The following is a 22,136-nucleotide window of genomic DNA, read 5'->3' on the forward strand; positions in this document are numbered from 1 at the left end:
AATTATCTTGGGACAGTTTTTTTAATTATACGGGCAATTTTACATTAAATCAGGAATATTGAGTGGTAAAGCTTTGAAGGCAATGAATGTACTTCTTTGTAAATTGAAAGAATTTGACCTTTCTCCCAGAACATTATGTCAGTTATTTGACTCATTTGTTTTCATCGATATTGAATTATTCATGTGAAATCTGGGGATATACTAAGTCTAAAGAGCTAGAAAGAATACATTTAAAATTTTGTAAAAGGTTATTAAGAGTTCAACCTAACACCTGTAATGCTAGTGTATACGGCGAGCTGGGAAGATATCCCTTATATATTCATAGGTTTGTAAGGATAATAAAAATACTGGTTAAAAATTGTAGAAACTGATAAACATAATCCTTAAGACAGTATATAATCAAAGCTTTGTATGATAGCAACAATGGTCATAAAAACTGGGTTTCAAATGTAAAAAAGCTTTTGAATGATTATGGATTTTCATATGTTTTTAATAATGTTAATATTATTGACAAAAAAAATATTTTTATTTGAATTTAGAAGTCGCGTTATTGATTCTTTTTAAACAGGAATGGTATGCTACCTTAGATAATAGTTCTGTATTGTATATGTACAAAAATGTTAAATGTAGTTTTGAGTATGAACTTTATTTGGATATCTTGCCAAGATGTTTTAGATTTTATTTCTGTAGATTAAGAATGAGTACTTTGTCTTTGAGAATACAAACTGGCAGATATTCTAGAAATAGAATTGTTAGAGAGGAAAGGTATTGTTTATGTTGTAATGCCTCAGACATTGAAGATGAATTTCATTTTGTTTGTATATGTCGTTGTTATGCTTTTGTTTGTATATGTCGTTGTTATGCAGAGTTAAGAAAAAATATTTGAAAAATAAATATACCAGAAACCCATCAGTTAAATTTTTTCTAAATATTGAACTCAAATAGTAAATATTTTTTTTTTATGAATTAATTCAGTTATTCAAATTTGTTAAAGAAGCAATTGCTTTGAGAAACACACTGTTAAATGTTGAGCGTTAAACATCATTATTGCTCATTCTCCTGTTTGTATGTCTTTACTTTTTTTAATTTGTAGTATACATATTTATTATTTCATTTTCTTGTTACTAGATGAATTAAGATTAAGAATTTTGAAAATGTCATACTTGCTATTACCATTATATTGACGTTATGCTTGTAAATATTATTGTATTATAGATGATGTACTATGTACAAATCTTAATAAAGTATCTGTTCTGTTCTGTTCTGTTCTGGTATAAGTCAAAATAAAATAATGTTCTGTTCTATTCTGTTTAACCCGGTAAGCGACATTTTGACAAATACACAAGAAATTATGTTGATAGGGTTTAATAAAGTTATTAAACGAAAACATTAGTACAAAGTTTGTTACTGCAATCAAGTCAATGAGTTAAATTTACTATTAAGAATATATAGAGCAGACTTGCTTGTTTTATATGTGGAAAAATTAATTCACTATGTATAGGCAATTTTAATTACGGTGTTAATATTTTGATACTTTATAATATATATTTTTTAATATAAAAAAATTGTTTTATCGCGAAATGCACAAGAATTAATTGTGACAAGGGTATGTCATAAGTATATTATACATGCATTGTGCTCTTCTGTTAACTGAAAATTGTATTGCTAGTTTTATTGCAATACAATATTTGTAGTCGACGGTCCGGTCTCTCCATGATGACGGTCTTCTATGGTCTTAAGAATATAAAGAAAATATACAATTGTGCATTAATATTATATGTTAAAAATGAGATTATACTTCCATTACTGCTAATAATGATAACAATAACGATGAAGTTGATGTCAAAATAAAAAAGGAAAATAATAGCAATGATCTATCCGACAAAGTGTCAGTCTTCAAACAATTTATTGCCACGATAATTATGCCTTAACATCTTTTTTCAAACTTATTAGTTATTTACAAATCATAAAAAATGACACAAATATACTATCGTCTTTAAGAAAACGCTTATTTGTCGGCTACATAAATTCTAACCACGAGACCGTCGATTTGTATAGTAACCTACTCAAGATTCAAGATTTTATTTCAAAAGGCATAAACATTTTACAATGTCCGTCGCCATAAACAGAATGACGGTTACAAATAGTATATGAGAAAAGTATGTAACTGAATACAAATAATTTTACATTAACATTCTTATATTGTAAAGAACACATATGCAATGTATTTCAATATATGTTTGTAAATAATAGTATTCTATGTATACCAATATCAGTATTTGAAAACAATCAATCATTCGTTCTATCACGTAATACATTTGCAAAGTAGATATATTTTGATAATCTATTAACAGTTCCATGCTTAGAATTTTTCATTAAAGATATAAATTTATTTAAGGTAGGCCAAGAGCAATAATATTTTGGTAAATGTTCTTTCCTTAATTCCCTATAAAATGGACAAACAAGTAAAAAGTGATATTCTGTTTCAATTTCATTCATATTACATTTTAAACAAATTCTCTGATCTCTGTCAATATTTCTAAATCTACCTTCTTCTATCATAAGTCTATGTGCTGAGCATCTAAATCGTGACAAAGCTATTCTAAACTTTGGATTTTTTACTAAAGAAAGGTATTTTTCAAAATTAAAACTATCTTTTATAATCTTATACGTCTCTAATTTTGATGAATTACTAATTTCCGATAACCATTGTTGATTATATTGATCATATATACGTTGAATGATGGTTTTTAAATCAATAACATTGGGATTATCAAAAATATTAGCAAATCCTAAATTTTGAAACAATTTTTTAACAATTCTACTAATCGACGGTCTACACGAGACCGTCGATATTTATCAAACTACTGTGGTCCCTCCATGTTGACGGTCTTCGACGGTCTAAGATAATTGTGTGCAAAACTTACAAATTAACAATGTTTGTGTTAAAATAATTCTGAGTACACTACTATTACTTATACAAATGAAAATAGTATCGATGAAGTTGATATTAAAGAAATACAAAAAAAAAAAAATAACAATGATCTATCAATTAATTGACAGTCATCAAAAAAATCATATTAATTATATTATATCCATTTTAAAGGAATATCTTATTTGCTTTTTTTACAAATCATAAAAAAATTGACACAAATAAACTATCGTCTTAGAGAAAATGCTTATTGGCTGGCTACATAAATTAACAACACGAGACCGTCAATTCGTATATTAACCCACTAATCGACAGTCTCCTACAATCAACGGTCTTTGGAGACGCAACCATACCACGAGACCGTCTATATTTATAATACTGCAAATCGACGGTCTCTCTCAATTGACGGTCTTCAAGGGTCTTTAGAATATATACAATTCTGCGTAAACTAACACATTTTTATAGATTTTTAAATTAAAAATATCGAGATTATACTACTACTTATAATAATAATATAGAGGGAGTTCATGTAACATAAAATCTGAGACCTTAAACAAGAAAATAAAATAAAAATAAAAAACAAAAAAGAAAAATGAAAAGAAGAGAGAGAGAGAAAAAAAGTTTTGCTTATTGACCGGCTAAATAAACTTACATTAACAATTTTTCTGTTTAAATTATTCTGAGTATGCTACTATTACTTATACAAATGATAATATTATCGATGAAGTTAATATTAAAAAAATACAAATAAAAACCACTCATAAATACAAAAAGGGGAAATCTGGAAAAATAACAATGATCTATCAATTAATTGACAGTCATAAAAAATCATATCAATTATATCATATCCTTTTTAAAGGAATATTTTATTTGCTTTTTTTTTACAAATCATCAAAAAAATTGAAACAAATAAAATATCGTCTTAGAGAAAATGCTTATTGGCTGGCAACATAGATTAATAACACGAGACCGTCGATTCGTATAGTAACCTACTTATCGACGGTCTCCTACAGTCAACGGTCTTTGGAGACATAACCATACCTCGAGACCGTCTATATTTATAATACTACTAATCGACGGTCTCTCTCAATTGACGGTCTTCAAGGGTCTTTAGAATATATACAATTGTGCGTAAACTAACACATTTTTATAGATTTTTAGATTAAAAATATCGAGATTATACTACTACTTATAATAATAATACAGAGGGAGTTCATGTTACATAAAATCTGACACCTTAAACAAGAAAATAAAAAAAAAATAAAAAACAAAAAAAAAATGAAAAGAAAAAAAAAAAAGAGAAAAAAAGTTTTGCTTATTGACCGGCTAAATTAATTAATAACTATATAATATCCATTAAATTCATGTATAATCACGAGACCGTCGATTTGTGTAGTAACCTACTAATCGACGGTCTCCACGAGACCGTCAATATTCATCAAACTACTGTAGACTATAATTGACGGTCTCTCCCTGTTGACGGTCTTCAACGGTCTTAGACAATTGTGTGCAAACTTACAAATTAACAATTTTTCTGTTTAAATTATTCTGACTATACTATTATTACTTATACAAATGTTAATATTATCGATGAAGTTAATATTAAAAAAAAATACAAATAAAAACCACTCATAAATACAAAAAGGGGAAATCTGGAAAAATAACAATGATCTATCAATTAATTGACATTCATTAAAAAAAATCATATTAATTATATTATATCCTTTTTTAAAGGAATATCGTATTTGCTTTTTTTTAAAAAATCATCAAAAAAAATTGAAACAAATAAACTATCGTCTTAGATTGGCTGGCTACATAAATTAATAACACGAGACCGTCGATTCGTATATTTACGTACTAATCGACGGTCTCCTACAATCAACGGTCTTTGGAGACATCCACATAACCATACCACGAGACCGTCTATATTTATAATACTACTAATCGACGGTCTCTCTCAATTGACGGTCTTCAAGGGTCTTTAGAATATATACAATTGTGCGTAAACTAACACATTTTTATAGATTTTTAGATTAAAAATATCGAGATTATACTACTACTTATAATAATAATATAGAGGGAACTCTGACACCTTAAACAAAAAAAAAAAAAAAAAAAAAAAAAAAAAGAGAGAAAAAAAGTTTTGCTTATTGACCGGCTAAATTAATTAATAACTATATAATATCCATTAATTTCATGTATAATCACGAGACCGTCGATTTGTGTAGTAACCTACTAATCGACGGTCTCCACGAGGCCGTCAATATTTATCAAATTACTGTAGACTATAATTGACGGTCTCTACCTGTTGACGGTCTTCGACGGTCTTAGACAATTGTGTGCACACTTACAAATTAATATTTGTTCTGTTTCAATTATTCTGACTATACTATTATTACTTATACAAATGATAATATTATCGATGAAGTTGATATTTAAAAAAAATACAAATAAAAAACACTCATAAATACAAAAAGGGGAAATCTGGAAAAATAACAATGATCTATCGATTAATTGACAGTCATCAAAAAATCATATTAATTATATTATATCCTTTTTTTAGGAATATTTTACTTTCTTTTTTTTTTTAAATATCATCAAAAAAGTTTGACAAAAAAATAACGGTTTTTTTTTTTTTTTTTTTTTTTTTTGGTAGTCACGTGACATGGTGAAAAGGTCGAGATTTTTTTGCTCTGATAAAATATTAGATTTTTGCCAAATTAAGCAAAGTAAATGGATATATTTTTGTTTAAAGTGAAACAATAACATTGGATGTAAAGTGTGTAATGTAAAAAAAGAGTTTGATGGGGAGAGGAAATAGAAATAGGGACGGTAAAAGGAAAAAAAGTGATGACAGTGTAAACAATGACTCTGAAATAAAAGCGGGAAGATTTACAGCGACACCTGAAGATGTAAATTTAAGCGATATTCTTAGTCAGACAAACAAGGTACTTTATGATAACAATGATAAAAATAATGACGATAGTTGTGCTTTAAATCTCACCAGTGTGTTTGATCAGGAGTCTGAATTTGAGACCCCCACCCACCGACGTTCAGGCAATATGGCCACCAGCAGAGAAGGTAAACACCAGCCAACAAACTCAGATTTATTAACATATTTAGAAATGATAAATGAAAAACTGTCTAGTGTTGATAAACGTTTAATTTCTCTAGAGAAATTAGAAATGAAAGTTGAAAATTTTGATAAGGAGATGAAAAAATTATGGGTTTATATCGAAGACAAAAGCAAAAAATCAGATGAAAGAATAGAAAAAATTGAAAATAAGACAGAAAGTACAGATTTTTCTTTAGGTCTTGTTAACGACAAAATGATTCAGCTTGAAAAAGAGAAAGAGAATTTACACGACGAGTTAGTTTATCTACAGTCGCAATCAATGCGAAACAATCTAGTATTTGGGAATATACCGGAGGCCCCGACAGAGGATAGTGATGAAACGGAGAAAAATCTTAGAAACTTTATGCATGAAAAGATGAAAGTGGCAAGTGAAATTGTAGATGCTATAAAATTTGAACGTGTTCATAGGATGGGACCAAAAGGCAATGGTAGATGTCGTAAAATTGTGGCAAAATTTACATTGTTCAAAGAGAGGGAAATGATCAGAAAGCAGTGGAAAACTTTAGAGAGCACACCATTTTTTGTGCATGAACAATTCCCAAGGGAGGTTAGCGACAAACGAAGGCTTTTACTACCAAAGATGAAGGATGCGCGGAAACAAGGGAAGACGGCGTGGCTGGCGTACGACACGCTCTATATTGACGGGCGACCAGTGAAGGATTAGGGACTCAGAGAGGATGACCTTAAGATTCTGTCTTGGAATGTTAATGGATTAACCCGAGGTAAACGTGGATATGACGATTTTGTGAAAATTATTTCAGATAACGATATTGTGTTTTTATATGAATCTTGGACAAATAACTACAGTAACATTGACGACATAGTTTTAATTTTGTTGTTGTTTGCAGATGATATGGTCATTCTAGGAAAGACTCCTGCGGAATTGCAAAACAGTTTAGATCTTTTACACACATATTGTGATACCTGGGGTTTGGAGGTAAACGCGGAGAAAACAAAAATTATGGTGTTTAGAAAGCGCAGAGTTTATTTACCTAACGAGAGTTGGACCTACAATGGCCATAACATTGAAAATGTAAATGATTTTAATTATCTGGGAACGGTGTTTAACTACACCGGTAATTTTTCAATGAATCAGGAGCACTTATCAGGTAAAGCTTTAAAGGCACTGAATGTGCTCTTGGTAAAATGTAATAAGTTTAAATTAAAACCCTTATTGTTATGTCAGTTATTTGACTCATTTGTTGGTGCTATATTGAACTATTCATCAGAACTATGGGGTTACACAAAATCAAAGGTAATTGAAAGAATCCATCTTAAGTTTTGCAAACGTATTTTAAATGTTAGAATTTCAACCGCAAGTGCTGGTGTTTACGGCGAGTTGGGAAGATTCCCGCTATATATAACAAGATACGTAAGAATTGTAAAATATTGGTGTAAATTGCAACAGTCAGATAATATTATTTTACAAAAGACATATGAGCAGGGTTTGATAGATTGTATTAAAGGACGTAAAAACAGGGTTTCAAACGTTAAAAAATTACTAAGTGATTATGGATTTGCAGATGTTTTCCTCAATCCTAGATCGGTTGATTTGAAAAAATTTCCTAATATTTTTAAGACACGAATCGTTGATTGTTATAAACAAGATTGGAACGCATCAGTAAATAATTGTGCAGTGCTTGAAAATTATAAACATATTAAGCAAGAGCTAAGTTATGAAACTTATTTGGATATTTTACCTTTTAATCTAAGAAGTTATTATACAAAACTTCGTTTATCAGCACACTCACTTAGGATACAGACCGGTCGTTATTCAAGAAATAGAATACCTAGAAATGAAAGATATTGTTTGCAATGCAATTTGTTAGACTTAGAAGATGAATTTCACTTTTTATTTAAATGCCCATGTTATGAAGATATAAGGAAGAAATACATTAAAAGATACTTTTTTCAAAGGCCGAGTGTGTTTAAAATGATGCAGCTGCTAACAAATAAAAATTATACTGTAATAACAAATCTAGCAAAATATATTAAAGCCGCTACATACGTACGACTTTCACTATTAAGTAACTGATATTCACGTACATTGTTCATCCTTTGTATACTGTTTCACAATGTTCATCCTCTCTATATACTGTTTAATCTTAATTGATATCAAATTATATGATTACAAGCAAATGTTCTTCAGATTTTGATCACAATAAAATTTCTTTCATCTGTTTGTTAAAATGGTTTCTCGACCTATGCACATAATTAATTTAAATTATATGATTGCATATATGTGTTTATTGTATGATGAATTACTTTTGCACAAATCTCAAATACTATTCCTGCTTTGTTTTACTTAGTATGTATTATTGTGCAATCAATATACTTTTCAAGTGTTAACATAACCATGTGACATGATATATTGTATTATATATATATATTTGCAAGACGATGTATTATGTACAAGTCTCAAATAAAATGTCTGTTCTGTTCTGTTCTGTTCTGTTTAGAAAAAATGCTTATTGGCTGGCAACTTAGATTAACACGAGACCGTCGATTCGTTTAGTAACCTACTAATCGACGGTCTCCTACAATTAACGGTCTATAAACTACAAATCGACGGTCTCTCACCATTGACGGTCTTCGACGGTCTTTAGAATATATACAAATGTGCATAAACTCACAAATTTGTGTATGTATTTTTTAAGCTAAAACATCGAAATTATATTACTGCTACTAATTACTACTATTACTTATGATATAAATAAAAATATTAGACATTGATATTTCTAATAAATTTAATAGCATTTTTATATTCCAATATATTTCATTGTCTTAAAAAAAAAGAATAAAAAAAATAAAAAAAATGGCATGTTAATTATGTTTCATCTTATTCAATTTTTTAATCGTATAATTATAAAAAAATACTGAAATCAATAAATCATTATCTTAGAGAATTTGCTTATTGACCGGCTAAATTAATTAATAACTATGTAATATCCATCAAATTAATGTATAATCACGAGACCGTCGATTTGTATAGTAACCTGCTAATCAACCGTCCACTACAATCGACGGCCTTTGTAGACATAAAACTATACCATGAGACCGTCTTTATCTATAAACTACAAATCGACGGACTCACCCCATTTTGACGGTCTTCGACGGTCTTTAGAATATAATTTTATATGCAAATATGCATAAACTCACAAATTTATATTTATACTACTACTACTACTACTAACTACTACTAACAATAATAATATAGATCTAAATAAAAATATAAGACCTTGATATTTATTAATAAATTCAATAACATTTTTATATTTCAATATATTTCATTGTTAATTTGTTCATCTAATTTGCTGCATAACAATATCTTATTTTACCCATATTTTTTATATTTTTCCCTTTTTTATCTAATCATTTCTTTCCCCATTAATATCCTTAAATATTGACTTAAATAAAGTATCGTCGTAAAAGAAAAATGTTAATTGACCTATTATTAATTATTTCTAAATTATTCTTATCAATTCATCGCGAGACCGTCGATTTGTGTGATAACCTACTAATCGACGGTCTCCTACAATAGACGGTCTTCGACGGTCTTTGGAGACCGTCAAAGACCGTCGATTTTGCGGAGACCGTCGATTAGTATCCCCCTTATTTGTTCTACCTTCTGGTTCCCGATGCATGAGAGCCAAAGTACTTGCAAAAATTTGGTGCCAATTTTATCAAGTCATAAATTAACTAACTATCATAGAACACAATAATTCAGGAAGATGGAAAACGATTTTCAAATTAGATAACTTTCAACAGTTCAAGCTTAAAATGGTTAAAAAGTGTGAATGACAGAGTAAAAATTTGTATGCGTATGAATACGAACTATTTTCCCTCTGACGTCATTTTCCCGAAATCGCCATCTTGGTCAGATATTCCGAGAAAATGTTGAGAAGATCTGCTATCAATTAGGAAGTCCCAGCTATTACGTTGATATTTTGGTTGCAATCAATTCTGTATGTATAATCAAGTTTTCTTCACAATCTGGTAAAGCTATTGATATATTTCGCTTGATAGACTGCAAATTTTAGTGCAGTGTCGGCTCGGCCCTAAAACGTACTCGGCCCCGAGTCAGCACGGCCTTTTTTCAACTCGGTCCACTTTTCAATTTATCAACATATTGGTTTTTCTTATCATTTTTATTGTTGAAACCACATAATTAATATCTGGACTTATTCAGAAACCTGGAAAGATATTTTCTTAAATTATTATTACATTTTTGACTACTTTTTGAACACATCTCTATCAGTATAATACTCAATTTACTGTATTAGCTATCTAAGCTTAACAAGATAGGCCCAAAACTTGTCATGATATACAGGTAAAATGTAATAATTGGTGAAAAATGATAGTTTTTAATTTTGTGATCATGATTTTTGCAAGCGACTGGAGGTACTGTCCCAGCCCTGTAATGAATAAAATCCTATCCTATGAGACTAGAGGTCCCAAAATTTAAAGGACTAGTAATAATTATAATTGTTAAATACATTAATATGACCCCTGCAGAACAGGGCAGATCGTGAGACAAGGCGGACCGTACCAGGGCGGACTGTGACTTGAGACTAGGCGGACCGTATTTTAGGACATCAATAATTTAATACTTTTATTACATTAGTCCACATATAAATACTTTTTAAATCACGGTCCGCCTAATCTTGAGTCACGGTCCGCCCTGTCCTTAATTCAATATGACTTAAAATAAGAAATACTTATTTCATACATGTAGATCTGATTTTCACACTTTTGCCTTCATCAGATGTAGGATTTCATGATATTTATGGTCAGTCCATAATTTTATAGATTTTTTATTTTATAAAAAGAATAAGGAAAGTGAAACACACGAAACAAAGTGGGTCAGGTTTCTATAATTTTATTTAAGACCTACGTTACGGCTATTCAATAGCCTTCATCAGGGTACCAATTTTTTTTTATTTGTAAATTTATAGACATTTATATCTGAAAAAAGTAGTTGAATTAAAATTCAAAACCACAGGTCGATAATAATAAGATAACTGATTATATCATTAAATATAACAGATTCCAGATAATGTGAATATCGGCATATATTACGCTTTAAAATCAACTAAAAACGTACAAGGTTAACAATTTGTTGCGTTCATTTACGCACTCTGTAAATTAATTACGCAAAGAATGTGAATTTGAAGTGTTTTTGGTGTGTACTTTCATTTTCGAAACAGCTGATTGACCGCTTCCATTTAACAGTTGAACTGTGTATCTATTTCCAATTAATACCTGTCAAGATACTTTCAACTATTTTTTTCTGTAAACCAGTCAAATTATGTCTTTATTGCTTACGTGCTTGATAAAATAATTGTTCTATTTTCTTGATAATTGTAAGGATTTATTAATACACATGTTGTGCATGGTTGCTTCAAGGGCTAATCAAATTGACATTTTTTTCACACAACTCGCCGGGGAAACTTGATAAACTTACCTCATTACCTTTGTTGATATACACAATCAATAAAAACAACTTGTCTTTAGCAGCGGAATTTTATATACATCATATTAAGTCATCATTACTTTTATTGTTTAACATCTATATGATTATTACACTAATAGTATTCATGGAATTGGTAGAGGAATAGGCAGTGGCTAGCAGTATGAACCAGTATTGGCTGTATGCGAGTCAAATACGACTAGCATATACTCACTGTTGAGGCTAGCTGTACAGCATTTTAAAAATGAGTTGCCTAAAACAATAATATGCAAACTTGTTTTTCTAAAAGAAGATTTTATTGAATATCATATACAATTTCAGTCAATGCGAAAGTAACAAGAAATTCCACCCGCAAGGACTGGGATCCTTAGACTGATGATTTTTCCCCGCCCAGACTCTGACAGGTTTTTTTGTAGGTATGGGGGAGGGATATTGCCATAATTATAAAGAAAAATATTTAGCATATATGAATTATCAGACTCAACTATAAGATACTAAAGAAAAAAATATACAGAAACATAATTGATAAAACATTAGCATAATTCACAAGAAAACAATTCATGTACATCTTTCAAAGGTTTAATTTTGAAGATTGGAGAAAAAATATGTTTTGGTAAAGAAATTATCCGAGACAAGATGGTGGCTTACATTACTTAGCAAAAACTGGTCGTATCCTGCGGTGATTTTGGTTATCTTGGTCTGTGAATACAAGCACAAATTAAAAAGATAGATCGATCTTGGAAGCTTTGCATATTTCAGAAGGCCAAAAATTGTTTCAAACTGGCTGAAATTTTATTCGGACATGACAACTGACTGTATCGAAATTTATCTCGACCCTACTGATTTTTAGTTGGCGAGGTCCGAGGACCGACAGCCTTTTGCACAGACTGCAATTTACAGTTGGTATAGTAATTTGTAGTGTTTGATGATCAAAGGATTTTTTTTCCTTCTGAAAATCATGGAGTTGAATAATTTAAATCTGTGTGAAAGCGCAAAGAGAAAGAGACTGAAAATTACTTTATTATATTTTTATGGACATTATTATATAGATACATTTGTAATCAAACATGTGGGTCAATTTCCAACAGAAGTTGAATTATGACAAAGTATTTTTAATAATTTTATTTCACTTTTAGCTACTTGAAAATTTCATGCTGGATGTTTGCTTACCATTACATTTTGCATAAGAGCTCTATGATTGACATTAAAGTCCACGGGCCAATTCATTTCTGATATATCTTTCCGATATCTTGTTATAATATAAAAGGCTGAATGTCATCGTAGAATTATTAGGAAAAAATATATATGTTCATTCTTTGTAAAAATGTTAGAAGACTTGCAAGTTACCAATTTTATCATTGCATTTATTTATTATTGAAAAAATGCTGAACGGCTATCCTCAACAGTGTGTAACTATAGGCTAGAACTTTCAGTTTGCATTTAGGGTCAAAATATATTGTTACAGTCATGACAGCTTTCCCGTTGCTGTCAACAAACTTTAACCTTTCATAACTTTTCAGATCTTGGTGTATTGTCTTCATACTTGGCCACAACAACCGTTCAAATAGACCAGACTAAACTTGACCTCCATATAAACATTCAAGGTAAAATATTTAAATTTTCCTGATTTTTGCTATTAGTGGCTATGACTTTGTTATTTTTGAATGGATTGTCTTCAAACTTGTATGCAACAATCTTTCAGGATAGGACCTGATTCACTCATTAATGTCCTTGAAGCTTTTGTGATCAGAAGTTGTGTAGAATAATACAAATACAGAACAATTTCATTTACTTGGTTTTGCAATTTCTGAGACAATGGATTTTAAAGATAGTTGTTTTCTTAAAATTTAAGGACAGTATAGTAGATTGAAAAGACATTTAGTACATACTGTATATACACTATAACTACTATAGTATACTATAAAAATCTTTGTTCTTGGACAATTTTGAAACAAATTGTTTCTTAAACAGTGTAAGAAATTAGGATTTGAATCGACTAGTCTGGTCGGACTACCAGATTGGAATATTCACTAGCCAAAAGACATTTCTCTGGCACGATTTAATTTGTTCAAAACAGTTGTTTATATTGCCTCTTAAAATACAGTAGCTTGGTCAGGCTGTTACTGTGAAAAGTTGGTAGCCCGAGGAGAAATTTAGTATTCGGGGCTATAGGACTACTGCTAATTTCTAACACTGCTTAAATTATTGATTTGACTATTGATTTCAACTAACATAATTATTGGGATACTATATGTATATCTAATAATAATTATATTTTATCTTTCCAACTTTCTGTTTCAGATGGTCGGCCTACATGTCAGATTTGTAAATGTGAACGGCACGATATCGATTTTAAGGATGCTTTAGGGTCAATGAGGATGAAATAAAATGTGAGACTGTCAATCTGACAAACCTTGCAGTGAATAAATGGTAAAATGTTTCTTTCAGTAGCATGGCATTTAAGGAAGCGGTACATGATGATTTAGAAGTGGTTGTATATGATATTTCTTAATTATTATATTCTAATAGCTTTTTAGTCCCCTACCGGTTTACCGGAGGGGACTTTAGGTTTACCCTCCGTCCGTATGTCCGTCCGTCCGTCTGTCTGTCAGTCCGTCCGTCCACAAAACTGGATCCCGCGATAACTTGAAAAGTACTGAAAATATTTTTATGAAACTTGATATATGGATAGATGGCAGTATGGAGATTATGCACGTCTTTTTCTTTTCTTCCTATGTTGAAAATTCTGGTTGCTATGGCAACAAATAGGCTGAAAATATGGCAAATTTTACACATAAACTGGATCCAGTGATAACGCAAAAAGTACAGGAAATATTTTTATGAAACTTGATATATGGATAGATGGCAGTATGGAGATTAGGCACGTCTTTTTCTTTTCTTCCTATGTTGAAAATTCTGGTTGCTATGGCAACAAATAGACTGAAAATATGGCAATTTTTACACATAAACTGGATCCAGTGTTAACGCAAAAAGTAATAGAAATATATTTATGAAACTTGTAATATGTGTAGATGGCAGTCTGGAGATTATACACGTCTTTTTCTTTTCTTCCTATGTTGAAAATTCTGGTTGCTATGGCAACACATAGACTGAAAATATGGCAAATTTTACACATAAACTGAATCCAGTGATAACTCAAAAAGTACTGGAAATATTTTTATGAAACTTGACATGTGGGTAGATGGCAGTCTTGAGATTATGCATGTCTTATCTGTTCTTCCTATTTTGAAAAAATATTGGTTGCCTTGGCAACAAATAGGCTTAAAACATGGCAAATATAACAATATTTGTGATTAGTCAAAAAGAGCTGAAACTTTTTATGAAATTGCATCTTTAATTCCAGAGTTATCTCCTCTTTAAGAATTTTGCTTTTAAAATGTCATATTTTGGTAACAGGGATGTTTCAGATATTAACTTTAGAGTGTCCTTCAGTCCGTCTGTCTGTCTGTTCATAAAAACTTTTTCCTGTGATCACTTTTAAAGAACATTTCCAACAAATTTACTTAAAATAGAGAAAAATTTACACATTAGTGAATGCCCAATGGCCCTTCAGAATGCTGATGGAGTTCTATCCGGTAGGGGACTTATGGATTGCTTGCAATACTATAATAATTGCTTGTTTTTCTTGACTTGTTTAAAGGCTGACACAGGATAGTTTATTTTAAGTCAGTGAGCTTCTGTCACTGGATAGACTATAGTCACAAAAATCCAAATTTATAAAAAGGAATTACAGTGAATTTAAATATCATCTTATAGAATAGAAATTAGGAACAGAATTAATAACAAGAACAATTGTGACATGTAACATGTATTTAGGAATTCAGCTTTCCTTTCCTTTTCACCTCAGGAGAATTCACATTAATTTAAAATAATGAATATTCACAATAAGCACTCCGACATATCTGACATCAGTCTTCACGAAAAACTTTAAAAAGCACAGGACATTCGGGCCAGTAAAATATCAAATCTTACTGGACCTGGTGATTTTTAGCTGGACCAAATACATAGATAGGTAATTAATTGATGGGTACAAGAAAACACTTTATCATGCTTCCCTTGATAATTTTGAAAGAAGCATAATACGTCTTGTATTCTGGGCCATATATTGACAGCTTTGAAAAATCTTTAAGGACCAAATGTTTAGGCAAAATTGACTAGAATTGAACATGAACAAAGGAATTTGCTTCAAACAAATCACTTTCACACAAAATATTTACTTAACTCAATAACCACAAAATCATAGCTAAATAATGACCATAATAAACAATGGTTTAATTTCCGTAACTGTACGGTGCAGTACGGAAAATATCCAAGAAAAAAAAATACAATTTAGACATCTCTCGCTGTGTTTTGAACATTTAGGACAGAATTGATGGGTTTCATTTGCAAAAAAGGCAAAAAGGTCAATCTTTTAGAGAACCCTGCTTCATTATTTTGATGAATTTTTCTTATAATATTTTTTCATGACAAAAAATCTACTGGTCCGTCGGACCACCAACCTTGCAATAATCACCGGACCGATGCTGAATTTAGTGGCCTCGGGCCTCGGACTGGCGTTAATTTCGAAGACTGTGACATATATGATTATCTTATCTTCACTTAGCTGTCTATAGCTTATCAGAATCACTCACATTTATAAATTTAAATGATTTTGAAAAAAATGCTGCTTAGCAAATAGATAAAATACTTGGGGTGTCTGTGGCGATTGGTTGACTTTAAACCTTTCACTGCTGTAGGTTCGTGCTCTGCAAGTGTTTACGGATCATTTCATGTGAGAAAGCTATCTAGCTCATTTATGGAACATTGATGGTACCAAGGTGCCTGAAATCATACACATAGGTGCACCAAGGTCTTCCTCAAGCAGTAAAGCTGGAAATTGTGCTTTAAATTGCCCCCACCCCCCCCCTCCCCGAAAAAAAAAAAAAATAATGATATTTTTATTTTGCTATTAACTTTTTCTAAACAAATATTTCAGGAAACAGTGGCGTTTGTATGATAGAACAGTAATAGCAGGAGTGATAAGGACAGATGCATGTAGATGTGTCTTCATGTCGGAAACACTAGAGAAATTGACACATTTGGGTTTTTCAAAATTAAAGAAATTGGAATACCACGAGACTGCTTGCCATTTGCAATGTTGGAATGTGTGATGTCGAAAGCCTCATGAATATAGTAACTTGACTTTATTAATCTAATAAGAAAAAGAAAAGACATTGAGGAGAAAACTAGTCACCAGTCTTTCACCAAGAACATGAGATAACTTTCCAATATTTGAAATATCATAATATGTATAGAACTTGAATGAGCGACATAATATGTATTGATATTGAATGAGCGACCAGTTTTTCACCAGGAAAATAAGATCACTTATCTATTTTTGAAATATGTATGAACATAACTCTATCAACTTCAAGGTGAGAGTTTATCATGAAGAACATGAGATAACTTGTGTATGAACAGAACCACATTTGAATATAGAGGCGCCAGTTCATCACCAAGAAGATGAGCTAACTTATCAATGTTTGAAATCTGTTATACCCCCGCACAACAAAGTTGTAAGGGGCTATACTGGAATCAGCTTGTCCGGCCGTCGGGCGTCCGTCGCTTTTTTCTTGTCCGTCCAAAAATTAAGATTCCTTTGACCCACAGTCTTCATATTTGCATAGAGATTTAAGTCATGATTAGTAGATGACCTCCATTAATTTTGAGAACACCAAGTCAAAGGTCAAGGTCACAGGGGTCTTGACTGAAGAAAGCTTTCCTGCCCAATAACTTAAGAATCCTTCGACCCACAGTCTTCATATTTGGCATGGAGGTTAGTCATGATTAGTAGATGACCCCTATTTATTTTCAGGTCTAAGGTCATGGTCACAGGGGCCTTGGCTAATTAAAGCTTGTCCGCCCAATTACCTAAGAATCCTTAGACCCATAGTCTTAATATTTGGCATGGAGGTTAGTCAAGATTAGTAGAATACCCCTATTGATTTTGAGGTTACTGGGGCAAAGGTCAAGGTCACAGGGGCTTTTATTACAATTAGCTTGTCTGCTCAAATGGTCTCATATATTTATCATAAAACACCTCCAGGCAAGGCTGCATGAAATGGGGGGGTTATTGAAGTCATTCAATGGCAGTTTTAGTTTTGAGGTCAGTAGGTCCAAGGTAAAGTTCACTTTGATCTTTTCTACTAAAACATGTAGAATATATAACTTAGCAATGCACTGGCTTACTTCCCTCAGATTAGGCTGAGCTGTAAATGACTACTGTTGATTCTGACAAATTGGTATGTGGGGGTATTCACGCCATGACAATGGCAGTTCTAGTTTGTACAGAAAATATCAAGATGCAAGTTTCTTTTATTAAGAATAGACTTATTGATTAGATAACTTACAATATTTACAAACATTTATAATACCACACCCATTTAAAGTATTTCAGCTGAGAGTGTATTATCCAAAATACATGTATTGTTATAATGTACTTTATAGTATATTTATTGATATATTTATTGTAAAGTTTTGATTCTACTAGATTTTAAAAACATTTAGATTTTACTTGATCTTGAAAATATTTTGTTCCATGCTCTTTCATTAAATTTTGAATAATGAATCCAATAAATACCTATAATAAGTATAGGATTAAAATTGATAATGTTTTCTATCTTTAACTTATATAAAAAAAGTAATGTTTAAAAACTGTTGGTTAGATTTCAAAACAGGACTAAACAGGGGTGTACAGTGCCATCCTTAGTTGTGCACATTGTTGGCATGTTCTCATTGTCGGATACCCATGGCCGAACCATTATATTCATCATTGATTGCATGTTATGTGACATGTTTATCAATTGTGGGTATCCAACGATGGCAGCCATGTCCTGTTTTCTCTGCACAAAATGGCCGAAGAGTTGAAAAAAGAAAAAATCTATCACATGTACAACTGCCAAAATTCAAAGAGTGATCAGAACCATACACAGTTTTGGGAGAACATGTTTTTGTGACAAAAGCCCTTCAAGTTCATATATGACCTTGACCTTTATTTGATATAAAAATATCTTTGGAGTTAGCTGGAATTGTCATTACTTTGTTATTTTTTACAGATTTGAATCATGCTTGAACAAACAAACACGGAACCAACATGTTGAATTTTTTCTGATATATTTTGACCTTTAAATGACCATTACCTCCAAGGTTAAACAATTGAAATTCACTCACATTGTCATAACTTTGTTTTTGTCTATGATTTGATTCATTCTTGGACAAAAGAACAATTATCATTCAACTATGACCTTTACTATTCAAATTTGAAATTTACTTTATACATTTATATTATGTTTTCTAGGAGTACTCTAAATAGATATTACAATATTCTCCTACTGATGTGTTTGACTTTCAATATAAGAAAAAGCCAAGCATGGCCCAAGCTAGATAGTGGCTCTTGTTTTCAATGCCAACTTGATTATATGTATCCATTCCAATTTACATTCTCACATGTATTATCTATTGTGCTTGAAAGGTTTCTACAAAAAAATAAGTTTGTTCTTACAGTCCTGGTTTTATTTTAGAAAATATTTTATAGACAGTTAAATTTTCTGTTTATTTTCTATCTGCATAATCATTTCTTGGAATAAATATAGTAAGTACACTGATTTATGTGTTTTATACATTCACATAAGGAAGTACTTTACATGAAAATTGGTTAAACAACTATAGTTTCCCAACAAAATCCAATGTCATAATTTAAAATGTTTATTCGTGATATATATGATATCAATTATGCATTTTGCCTGGGTTTGTTAGTATGTTCTTGGTACATGATTTTCTATTTTGACAAGAGTTTGGAAGCGATACTATTATATTGTGTACAAAATGGGCACTTATTCAACTTTGAAAGAAGAATGATATCAGATTGGAACACCTAAAGTAGATTGCTATACAAATCTCGAATTTAGCACATATTGCGCCCCCATCAGTGCTTTCAGCACTTTGATTATCTTAGTGTCTGTATTATATTTATAAAATGGTCAGTATCATATTCATTTAAGATTGTATAGATCTACATTTTGGTTTGTTATTGTTAAATCAGAAGGCCGTACTGAAACAAATTTTTGATAACAAATACTTCGCAGATATAAATTTAAGCTAGTACGCACAGCAGAGATAACAAACACTTGTGATTCGTCTGGAAATGCAAAGTTCTGTGCAAACGCAAATTAGAGTAACCAGCAATGATCCGTATTAATCTGTAAAATACCACGTAAAAATTCTTATCAATGGAAAAACTGAAATTACTTCATCATTAGAGACATATAAAAGAAATTCATAAATTTGCGTCATATGCTATTAATTCTGAAAGCACATTACAATCCTTGAACAACTTATTGACAGAACAATTAGCAGGTATTCTTGAGCATCCCGTTGAAGAACCTCACTGTGAAAGACAACCTACAAAAAGAAAGCATAAATTGTTTAAAATGCAAGAAAGCCAGTAAAACTAAATCAACCTAGCTATTGCAGTCACGGCAACCACTGGATCGATACATTACAACTGTGAAAGGCTCTCGAAAGATAAAATTTTGATACTATAGGAAAGTAACGGCAGTTCAACATACAAATTTAAAATCTGTCCTAAAATGAGCATGATAATAGAACTCTTATGTTACCACAAACAAATTTCTAGAAGATCTTTAGCTTAAGTTTACTTATAGAAGAACTTGAAAATGCTAGTTCACAAAAAGAAGCCAGAACATAAATCCGGATGAACCTATATGTCTGTCATCAAAGTGTCATGTGACTTAATCATTGACACCGAACCAACCACTTGTGACGTCTGTCAATTATATTTTCACACTAAATGTATAAGACAAGAAATTTTGTCATGTATATGTTAAAATTTTATAGGGCTTGAAGACCAAACTCTACTCCATTCAGGAACTGATACAAATTTTAAATCCTATCCAAACTGACATTAGTACAAATATTGAAGATGATAATGCATTTGTCCAAACACAATATGAAGGTAAATGAACTTAGAGTGCTAGGGGGCGTGGACGGTAACTTGCAATTTCCATTACCGTCCATGAACAGGCTCAATCAAACCGAGCCTGCAACATTTTCAATTTTGCCGTGTTGGGCTTTCTTTAGGGATTCTGTATTTTATCTATTTTTAGAGAACTGGAACTGAAACTCCGGAAGAAAGAACAGGAATTATCGAAAAGGGAGAAAATCATGGTAGAAACTGGTAAAGAGGTAACACGATTACAAAATATGATACACAAGATCAACAAGGAAAGGCCGCGTTCAATGAACGCTTACAAGCTTACATTAAGACACTGTAGCATTAGAATACGAAGCAATAATTCAAAAAGACATAATTATATTAAAAACACCTTTAATTAATACTGACGAAAACCAATATTGACACACTTGAGATTATCCAGAGTCATGCGATACGATGGGTAAAAAGGGATTAATCGCCTCTCTCTCGTGTCACAGCCATGCAGAAAGAACTGGGCTGGCGATCCCTTGAACATCGCAGATTGGACTGAAGACTGATAATGTTTTATAAGATATACCATAACCTAGTTGCAATTAATATCCCACCATATGTTCAAGCCCCATATGGGTTAACCAGACATATGCACACTTTATCCCTACGCCAAATACAGGTTTCCTCCGATTACAATAAGTACTCTTTCTTCCCTCTTAGCATTATACTATGGAATAAACCCCTAGCTACATTGCCATCCTGACCAACTTAAGTCAGTTCAAACGGGCAGTGGTGGGATTGCGGTACTAGTCTTGTTCCCAGCGTTTCTAACTATTTTATTCTTTATCTTCTTCTTTTATTATTAACATTTTAACCATGACTAGAATACATTTTCAGTCTCACCTTCCTAGCATGTTTATAATGCTTGGACTTTCTTGCTTTTCTTTCACTTTTTACTAACAATCCGACTGGAGTACCGCTCTTTGGAACCGCTCAAGCCGGTGCTAGGGGACGTGAGGGATGTTGCAATTATTCATTGTCCCTCATGTACAGACTCAATCAAACCGAGTCTGCAAATTTCATGTAATTTTGTTGTGATTAATGCTTCCGAATTCCGATAGATCACTTTGTTTCCAGATTTTTTTGCACTTAGTAAACCAGATCCATAACCTCCCAGGCATCAGTGATCACAATATTGTTGAAGTGAAAGTCAAGACGTCCGCAAGGATAAGTTACTAAAAGCCTCGTATGATTCCCCTTTATAAAAAGGCAAACTGGCAAAACATTAAGTAGTCAATAATAGACTATCACCAAAATATGATAAACAAGATCATCAAGGAAAGGCGGCGTTCAATGAACGCAGCCCCCACCCGACCCAGCACAAGAGCCAGTGGCAAGGAGCCCAGGAGGACCCCAAACAAAAACAGGAAAGGGCACAAGGCAGAGCACGGGCAGGCAAACCACTGCCTAAGAATAAATAATCAGAAACCGACAAGGAACCAAAAGAAAACAAATAAATGATTGAATACTAGGCCCATACAGTCAAAAGGCACAGGGGAAGGGACATGAGACCCTGGGAGTGGGGGGGGGGGGT

At 31.7% G+C, this 22,136-nt stretch overlaps 1 long non-coding RNA gene across 2 annotated transcripts; it reads left to right on the plus strand.

Annotated features, from left to right (window-relative positions):
- The first annotated feature begins 9,711 nt into the window (after window positions 1-9,711).
- LOC132721071 (uncharacterized) lies at window positions 9,712-17,109 on the plus strand. Of its 2 annotated transcripts, XR_009624420.1 has the most exons (4): window positions 9,712-10,033; window positions 13,059-13,142; window positions 13,840-13,968; window positions 16,535-17,109. It is a non-coding gene; the product is annotated as an uncharacterized LOC132721071 (long non-coding RNA). The 2 variants fall into 2 exon arrangements; XR_009624419.1 differs by lacking the exon at window positions 9,712-10,033 and having other exon boundaries at window positions 11,005-13,142.
- The last annotated feature ends 5,027 nt before the right edge of the window (window positions 17,110-22,136 follow it).

The sequence above is a fragment of the Ruditapes philippinarum genome, unplaced genomic scaffold (assembly GCF_026571515.1).
Source record: "Ruditapes philippinarum isolate M1 unplaced genomic scaffold, ASM2657151v2 ctg3836_1_1_1_1, whole genome shotgun sequence".
Lineage (NCBI taxonomy): Eukaryota > Metazoa > Mollusca > Bivalvia > Venerida > Veneridae > Ruditapes > Ruditapes philippinarum.